Source organism: Triticum aestivum, chromosome 4D (genome assembly GCF_018294505.1).
Source record: "Triticum aestivum cultivar Chinese Spring chromosome 4D, IWGSC CS RefSeq v2.1, whole genome shotgun sequence".
Classification (NCBI taxonomy): Eukaryota; Viridiplantae; Streptophyta; class Magnoliopsida; order Poales; family Poaceae; genus Triticum; species Triticum aestivum.
Genome location: NC_057805.1, coordinates 248,208,051 through 248,218,524, shown reverse-complemented (window position 1 = coordinate 248,218,524; position 10,474 = coordinate 248,208,051).

Sequence of the window (10,474 nt, the reverse complement as noted above, 5' to 3'; positions counted from 1 at the left end):
CGAAGAAGGCTACAAATGATCCCCTATACTTGTGGGTTATCAAGACCTTTTTCTAGCGCCGTTGCTGGGGAGCAATAGCGCGGGGTGAATATTCTCGTGTGTGCTTGTTTTCTTTATCACTAATTAGTTTTTATTTCCTGTTCTAAGTTGTTCTCTATCTTTTTTAATGGATATGGAACATGAAACGCCAAAAAAATTAGGGGTACTTGCTACTCATGGAGATGGGGAACCTCCTAAAACCCTCGATGCTCGTTATGTAAAAGATATTATGCACTACTATTATAATCCTGAGAAAAACCCATTCAACTATATAATGGGAGTAACATTGGATCAACGTGAATACTTTAGGGATTATCGCTTGACACAAAAAGGGAAACCATTATGGGATCAAATTTATATGTTGCGTTGGTATGCTTGGGATCTATGCTTGAGACATGATTATACTTGTTGCTCTAGAATGAATGCTCCACATCTTCCCTTTTCATGCAAATTTAATGATAATAAAACCTTAGCTTCTTATGCTAATGGTATATATGATTACTATGATGTGGAATGAATAGAAGAATTTGTTGCTTTTAAGGGTGCACATGAAATTGAATCTTTGTTTAAGAAGTTTGAAGATTTTGATGATTTAGTTTATAGACCTGAAAATTTTGCTATCCTTAAATATTGTTATGATAATTATAAATACAGTTCCGATATTGATGTATTTATTGAGAATAACTCCGCTGTCCAAGAAGAGACTAACATTTTGCAGGAGTCTATGGAAGAAGAAAATGATGAAACTGTGAGCTCACTGGATGAAAAAGATGAGGAGGAGAGCGAAGAACAAAAGGAGGAAGAGCGGATTGATCACCCGTGCCCACCTTCTAATGAGAGTAACTCTTTATCCCATACATTGTTTAATGCCCCTTCATTCTTATTGAAGCATGAATGCTATGATCCCTTGGATTCTTTTGAAATATCCCTTTTTGATGAACTTGATGCTTGCTGTGCTTGTGGCCATGTGGCCAATATTAATTATGCTTATGGAGATGAACTTGCTATTGTTCCTTATGTTAAGAATGAAATTGTTGTTATTGCACCCACACACGATAATCCTATTATCTTTTTGAATTCTCCAAACTACACTATATCGGAGAAGTTTGCTCTTGTTAAGGATTATATTGATGGGTTGCCTTTGACCGTTGCACATGATGATTTTGTTGAATATAATATGCATGTGCTTGCTGCTCCTACTTGCAATTATTATGAGAGAGGAACTATATCTCCACCTCTCTATGTTTGCAACAGGATAAAATTGCAAGAAACATCTTATGCTATGCATTGGCCTTTACTTGATGTGCATGAATTGTTCTTTTATGATATGCCGATGCATAGGAAGAGAGTTAGACTTTGTCATTGCATGATATATGTTGCTTTGTGCTCATTAGCAAATGCCAAATCATTGTTAATTAAAATTGGCTTTGATATACCTTGGGATCCAGGTGGATTCATTCTTTGAGCACTTTATGGCTAGCTTAATGGCTTTAAAGAAAGCGCTTCCAGGGAGACAACCCGGAAGTTTTAGAGAGTCAATTATTTCTGTTGTGTGCTTTTATATAGTTTAAAAGCAAAAAAATATAGAGGGGAACTTAAAACCTCACAAAAAGAAAAGTGAAAGTGAGATAGACGAGCACCGTGGAAGGGGGAGCATGCCTTGAACTTTGTTCACGCCCATGGAAACTTTGTGAATCTTGAATTGCAGAAACTTCTCAAAAAAATAATTATCCCCTTGTACAATTCCATTGTATTATAAAAATAATGTGCCAAGATTTGCCTTTAGGATGAGTAGATTGCTTGTTGGTATGCGCGGTGCAAAAACAGAAACTTTGACTGTAGCGCGCGATTTTACATTTTTTACTGGAACGTCGACAGATTCTGAAATTCTTTGCACAGTCTTGCTATACAAATTTTTTATTTTATCATAATATTTTAAGAATTTTTGGAGTACCAGAAGTATGGTGAATGTTCAGATTACTACAGACTGTCCTGTTTAAGATAGATTCTGTTTTTGATGCATTGTTTTGCTTGTTTTGATGAAACTACCGATTCTATCAGTGGAATAAGCCATGAAAAAGTTATATTACAGTAGCTAAAATGCAAAAATAAAATATGAATTGGTTTGCAACAGTACTTAGAATAGTGATTTGCTTTATTATACTAATGGATCTTACCGAGCTTTCTGTTGAGTTTTGTGTGGATGAAGTGATCAAAGATCGAGGAGGTCTCGATATGAGTAGAAGGAGGAGAGTCAAGAGCTCAATCTTGGAGATTCCCAAGGCACCCCAATTAAATATTCAAGGAGAATCAAGCGTCTAAGCTTGGGGATGCCCCAGAAGGCATCCCATCTTTCTTCAGCAAGTATGGGTATGTCTTCGTCTTCGCTTTGTTCATGTGATATGTGTGAATCTTGGAGCGCCTTTTTGCACTTAGTTTTTACTTTTCTTTTTATGCACCATGCTGGCATGAGATAGTCCATGGTTGATTTATAGAATGCTCATTGCACTTCACTTATATCTTTTGAGTATGGCTTTCTTAGCCGCGTCGATGTGAGACTTTCTTACTTTTTGTCTTCTCTATATTTACCCCTATCATCATACTCTATTCCACCCGTAGTGCTATATCCATGGCTTGTGCTCATGTATTGTGTGAGGGTTGAAAAGGCTGAAGCATGTTAAAAAGTATGAGCCAATTGCTTGGCTTGTCATCGGGGTTGTGAAGGAAATATGCCCTAGAGGCAATAATAAAATAGTTATTTATATTTCCTTATATCATGATAAATGTTTATTATTCATGCTAGAATTGTATTAACCGGAAAGTTAGTGCATGTGTGAATACATAGACAAAACATAATGTCCTTAGTATGCCTCTACTTGACTAGCTTGTTAATCAAAGAAGGTTAAGTTTCCTAACCATAGACATGTGTTGTCATTTGATGAACGGGATCACATCATTAGGAGAATGATGTGATGGACAAGACCCATCCGTTAGCTTGGCAAGTTGATTGTTCAGTTTTATTGCTATTGCTTTCTTCATGACTTATACATATTCCTCTGACTATGAGATTATGCAATTCCCGAATACCGGAGGAACACTTTGTGTGCTATCAAATGTCACAACGTAACTGGGTGATTATAAAGATGCTCTACAGGTTCTCCAATGGTATTTGTTGGGTTGGCATAGATCGAGATTACGATTTGTCACTCCGAGTATCGGAGAGGTATCTCTGGGCCCTGTCGGTAATGCACATCACTATAAGCCTTGCAAGCAATGTGACTAATGAGTTAGTTGCGGGAAGATGCATTACAGAACGAGTAAAGAGACTTCCGAGAACGAGATTGAACTAGGTATGATGATACCGACGATCGAATCTCGGGCAAGTAACATACCGATGACAAAGGGAATGACATATGTTGTTATGCGGTTTGACCGGTAAAGATCTTCGTAGAATATGTAGGAGCCAATATGAGCATCCAGGTTCCGCTATTGGTTATTGACCGGAGATGTGTCTCGGTCATGTCTACATAGTTCTCAAACCCGTAGGGTCTGCACGGTTAACATTCGATGACGATTTGTATTATGAGTTATGTGATTTGATGACCGAAGTTTGTTCGGATTCCCAGATGAGATCACGGACATGACGAGGAGTCTCAAAATGGTCGAGAGGTAAAGATTCATATATTGGAAGGCTTTCGGACATCAGAATGGTTCCGAGTGATTTGGATATTTTTTTGGAGTACCGGAGAGTTACGGGAATTCGCCGGGGAAGTTAATGGGCCTTATTGGGCTTTAGTGGAGAGAGGGAAGTGGGACCACGAGGTGGCGCACGCCTCCCCCTTGCCCAAACCGAATAGGACTCCCTACACTTGGCGTGCCGCTAGGAGGGCCGGCCTCTCTCCCTCCCTCCTTTATATACGCGGGCAGGGGGCACCCCAAAGGCAGACCAAGATTTGTCTTAGCCGTGTGCGGTGCCCCCGTCCACAGTTAAACACATTGGTCATATCATCGTAGTGCTTAGGCGAAGCCCTGTGCCGGTAACTTCATTATCGCCATCGCCACACCGTCGTGCTGACGAAAATCTCCCTTGTCCTCAACTGGATCAAGAGCTCGAGGGACGTCATCGAGCTGAACGTGTGCTGAACACGGTGGTGCCGTACGTTCGGTACTTGGATCGGTTGGATCGTGAAGACGTTCTACGGCATCAACCGCATTACTAAACGCTTCCGCTTTCGGTCTACGATGGTAGGTGGACACACTCTCCCGTCTCGTTGCTATGCATCTCCTAGATAGATCTTGCGTGATCGTAGGTAAAATTTTTGAAATACTGCGTTCCCCAACAGTGGCATCCGAGCCAGGTCTATGCGTAGATATTATATGCACGAGTAGATTACAATGAGTTGTGGGTCATAATAGTTATACTGCTTACCACCAACGTCTTACTTTGATTCGGCGGTATTGTTGGATGAAGCGGCCTGGACCGACATTACATGACCGCGTTCATGAGACTGGTTCTACCGACGTGCTTCGGACACAGGTGGCTGGCGGGTGTCTGTTTCTCCAACTTTAGTTGAATCGAGTTTGACTACGGCTGGTCCTAGTTGAAGGTTAAAACAACACACTTGACGAAAAATCGTGGTGGTTTTGATGCGTAGGTAAGAAAGGTTCTTGCTAGAAGCCCATAGCAGCCACGTAAAACTTGCAATAACAAAGTAGTGGACGTCTAACTTGTTTTTATAGGGCAAGTTATGATGTGATATCGTCAAGACATGATGAGATATAAATTGTTGTATGAGATGATCATGTTTTGTAAAAGTTATCGGCAACTGGCAAGAGCCTTATGGTTGTCGCTTTATTGTATGAAATGCAATCGCCATGTAATTGCTTTACTTTATCACTAAGCGATAGCGATAGTCGTGGAAGCAATAGTTGGCGAGACAACAACAATGCTACGATGGAGATCAAGGTGTCAAGCCGGTGACGATGGAGATCATGACGGTGCTTTGGAGATGGAGATCAAAAGCACAAGATGATGATGGCCATATCATGTCACATATTTTGATTGGATGTGATGTTTATCCTTTATGCATCTTATTTTGCTTAGTACGGCGGTAGCATTATAAGATGATCTCTCACTAAATTTCAAGGTATAATTGTTCTCCCTGAGTATGCACAGTTGCTACAGTTCGTCGTGCCGAGACACCACACGATGATCGGGTGTGATAAGCTCTACGTTCACATACAACGGGTGCAAGACAGTTTTGCACGTGCAAAAATACTCGGGTTAAACTTGATGAGCCTAGCATATGCAGATATGGCCTCAGAACACCGAGACTAAAAGGTCGAATGTGAATCATATAGTAGATATGATCAACATAGAGATGTTCACCGTTGAAACTACTCCATCTCACGTGATGATCGGACATGGTTTAGTTGATATGGATCACGTGATCATTTAGATGACTCGAGGGATGTCTATCTGAGTGGGAGTTCTTGAGTAATATGATTAATTGAACTTTAATTTATCATGAACTTAGTCCTGATAGTATTTGCATATCTATGTTATAGATACATAGCTCGCGTATAGCTCCCCTGTTTTATTTTTGATATGTTCCTAGAGAAAACTAAGTTGAGAGATGATAATAGCAATGATGCGGACTGGGTCCGTGATCTGAGGATTATCCTCATTGCAGCATAGAAGAATTATGTCCTTCATGCACCGCTAGGTGACAGACCTATCGCAGGAGCAGATGCAGACGTTATGAATGTTTGACAAGCTCGGTATGATGACTACTTGATAGTTTAGTGCACCACGCTTTACTTATTAGAACCAGGACTTCAGAAACGTTTTGAACGCCAAGGAGCATATAAGATGTTCCAAGAGCAGAAACTGGTATTTCAGACTCATGCCCGAGTCGAGAGGTATGAGACCTCTGACAAGAATTTTGCCTACAAGATGGAGGAGAATAGCTCAACCAGTGAGCATGTGCTCAGAATGTCTGAGTACTACAATCACTTGAATCAAGTGGGAGTTAATCTTCCAGATAAGATAGTGATTGACAAAGTTCTCTAGTCACTATCAACAAGTTACTGAAACTTCGTGATGAACTATAATATGCAAGGGATAACGAAAACGATTCCCCGAGCTCTTTGCGATGCTAAAATTGGCGAAGGTGGAAATCAAGAAAAGCATCAAGTGTTGGTGGTTGACAAGACCACTAGTTTCAAGTAAAAGGGCAAGGGAAAGAAAGGGAACTTCAAGAAGAATGGCAAGCAAGTTGCCACTCCCATGAAGAAGCCCAAAGCTAGACCCAAGCATGAAACTGAGTGCTTCTACTGCAAAGGAAATGGTCACTAGAAGCAGAACTTCCCCAAATACTTAACGAATAAGAAGGATGGCGAAGTGAACAAAAGTATATATGATATACATGTTATTGATGTGTACTTTACTAGTGTTCATAGTAGCCCCTGGGTATTTGATACAGGTTCAGTTGCTATGATTAGTAACTTGAAACAGGAGTTACAAAATGAACAGAGACTAGTTGACGGCGAGGTGACGATGTGTGTTGGAAGTGCTTCCAAGGTTGATAAGATCATGATCACACACTCCCTTTACCTTCGGGATTAGTGTTGAGCCTAAAATAAATGTTATTTGGTGTTTGCGTTGAGCGTAATATGATTGGATCATGTTTATTGCAATACGGTTATTCATTTAAGTCAAAGAATAATTGTTATTCTGTTTACATGAATAAAACCTTCTATGGTCATACACCCAAGGTGAATGGTTTATTGAATCTCGATCGTAGTAATACACATATTCATAATATTGATGCCAAAAGATGCTAAGTTGATAATGATAGTGCAACATACTAGTGGCACTGCCGTTTAGGTCATATTGGTGTAAAGTGCATGAAGAAACTCCATGCTGATGGGCTTTTGGAATCACTTGATGCTTGCGAACCATGCCTCTTGGGCAAGATGACTAAAGACTCCGCTCTCCAAAACAACGGAGCGAGCCACTGACTTATTGGAAATAATACATACCGATGTATGCGGTCCGATGACTCTTGAGGCTCGCGGCGGGTATCATTATTTTCTGACCTTCACAGATGATTTGAGAAGATATGGGTATATCTACTTAATGAAACATAAGTCTGAAACATTTGAAAAGTTCAAAGAATTTCAGAGTGAAGTGGAAAATCATCGTAACAAGAAAATAAAGTTTCTACGATCTGATCGTGGAGGTGAATATTTGAGTTATGAGTTTGGTCTTCATTTGAAACAATGTGGAATAGCTTCGCAACTCACGCCACCTGGAACACCACAGCATAATGGTGTGTCCGAATGTCGTAATCATACTTCATTAGATATGGTGCGATCTATGATGTCTCTTACCGATTTACCACTATCGTTTTGGGTTTATGCATTAGAGACAGCTGCATTCACGTTAAATAGGGCACCATCTAAATCCGTTGAGACAACACTGTATGAACTATGGTGTGGCAAGAAACCTAAGCTGTCGTTTCTTAAAGTTTGAGGTTGCGATGCTTATGTGAAAAATTGATAAGCTCGAACCCAAATCGGAGAAATGCGTCTTCATAGGATACCCAAAGGAAACTGTTGGGTACACCTTCTATCACAAATCCGAAGACAAGATATTCTTTGCTAAGAATGGATCCTTTCTAGAGAAGAAGTTTCTCTCGAAAGAAGTGAGTGGGAGGAATGTAGAACTTGATGAGGTAATTGTACCTTCTCCCGAATTGGAAAGTAGTTCATCACAGAAATCAGTTACAGTGATTCGTACACAAATTAGTGAGGAAGGTAATGATGATGATCATGAAACTTCAGATCAAGTTATTACCGAACCTCGTAGGTCATCCAGAGTATGGTCCGCACCAGAGTGGTACGGTAATCCTATTCTGGAAGTCATGTTACTAGAACATGACGAACCTACGAACTATCAGGAAGCGATGATGAGCCTAGATTCTGCGAAATGGCTTGAGGCCATGAAATCTGAGATGGGATCCATGTATGAGAACAAAGTATGGACTTTGATTGACTTACCCGATGATCGGCGAGCCATTGAGATTAAATGGATCTTCAAGAGGAAGACGGACGCTGATAGTAGTGTTACTATCTACCAAGCTCGAATTGTCGCAAAAGGTTTTCGACAAGTTCAAGGTGTTGACTACGATGAGATTTTCTCACTCGTAGCGATGCTTAAGTCTGTACGAATCATGTTAGCAATTGCCACATTTTATGAAATCTAGCAAATGGACGTCAAAACTGCATTCCTTAATGGATTTCTTAAAGAAGAGTTGTATATGATGCAACGAGAAAGTTCTGTCAATCCTAAAGGTGCTAACAAAGTGTGCAAGCTCCAGTGATCCATTTATGGATTGGTGCAAGCATCTAAGAGTTGGAATATACGCTTTGATGAGTTGATCAAAGCATATAGTTTTATACAGACTTGCGGTGAAGCCTGTATTTACAAGAAAGTGAGTGGGAGCTCTGTAGCATTTCTGATATTATATGTGGATGACATATTGTTGATTGGAAAAAATACATAATTTCTAGATAGAATAGAAGGATACTTGAATAATAATTTTTCAATGAAATACCTCAGTGAAACTACTTACATATTGGGCATCAAAATCTATAAAGATAGGTCAAGACGCTTGTAAGACTTTAGATGAGTACATGCCTTGGTAAGATTTTGAAGGAGTTCAAAATGGATCAGTCAAAGAAGGAGTTCTTCCCTGAGTTGTAAGGTGTGAAGTTGAGTAAAGACTCAAAACCCGACCACAGCAGAAAATAGAAAGAGAATGAAAAGTCATTCCCTATGCCTCAGTCATAGGTTCTATAAAGTATGCTATGCTGTGTACCAGACCTATTGTGTACCTCACCATGAGTTTGGCAAGAGGGTAAAATAGTGATCCAGGAGTGGATCACTAGACAGCTGTCAAAATTATCCTTAGTAGAATAAGGACATGTTTCTCGGTTATGGAGGTGACAAAAAGTTCGTCATAAAGGGATACGTCGATGCAAGCTTCGACACTGATCCGGATGACTCTAAGTCTCAATTTGGATACATATTGAATGTGGCAGCGAGTAGCTAGAGTAGCTCTGTGCAGAGCATTGTAGACATAGAAAATTTGCTGAATACATACGGCTCTGAATGTGGCAGACCCATTGACTAAACTTCTCTCACAAGCAAAACATGATCACTCTTTGGGTGTTAATCACATAGCGATGTGAACTAGATTACTGAATCTAGTAAACCCTTTGGGTATTAGTCACATAGAGATGTGAACTAATCACATGGTAATGTGAACTATTGGTGTTAAATCACATGGCGATGTGAACTAGATTATTGACTCTAGCGCGACTGGGAGACTGAAGGAAATATGCCCTAAAGGCAATAATAAAGTTGTTATTTATATTTCCTTATATCATGATAAATGTTCATTATTTATGCTAGAATTGTATTAACCGGAAACTTTGTACATGTGTGAATACATAGACAAAACAGAATGTCTCTAGTATGCCTCCACTTGACTAGCTCGTTAATCAAAGATGGTTAAGTTTCCTGACCATAGACATGTGTTGTCATTTGATGAACGGGATCACATCATTAGGAAAATGATGTGATGAACAAGACCCATCCGTTAGCTTGGCATGTTGATCGTTCAGTTTTATTGCTATTGCTTTCTTCATCACTTATACATATTCCTCCAACTATGAGATTATGCAACTACCGAATACCGGAGGAACACTTTGTGTGATATCAAACATCACAATGTAACTGGGTGATTATAAAGATGCTCTACAGGTGTCTCCAATGGTGTTTGTTTGGTTGGCATAGATCGAGATTAGGATTTGTCACTCCGAGTATCGGAGAGGTATCTCTGGGCCCTGTCGGTAATGCACATCACTATAAGCCTTGCAAGCAATGTGACTAATGAGTTAGTTGAGGTATGACGCATTACGGAACGAGTAAAGAGACTTGCTGGTAACGAGATTGAACTAGGTATGATGATACCGATGATCGAATCTCGGGCAAGTAACATACCGGTGACAAAGTGAATGACGTATGTTGTTATGCGGTTTGACCGATAAAGATCTTCATAGAATATGTAGGAGCCAATATGAGCATCCAGGTTCCGTTATTGGTTATTGACCGTAGATGTGTCTCGGTCATGTCTACATAGTTCTTGAACCCGTAGGGTCCGCACGCTTATCATTCGATGATGATTTGTATTATGAGTTATGTGATTTGATGGCCGAACTTTGTTCGGAGTCCCGGATGAGATCACGGACATGACTAGGAGTCTCGAAATGGTCGAGAGGTAAAGATTCATATATTGGAAGGCAATATTCGGACATTGGGAATGGTTCCGAGTGATTCGGGTATTTTTCGGAGTACCGTCGATTT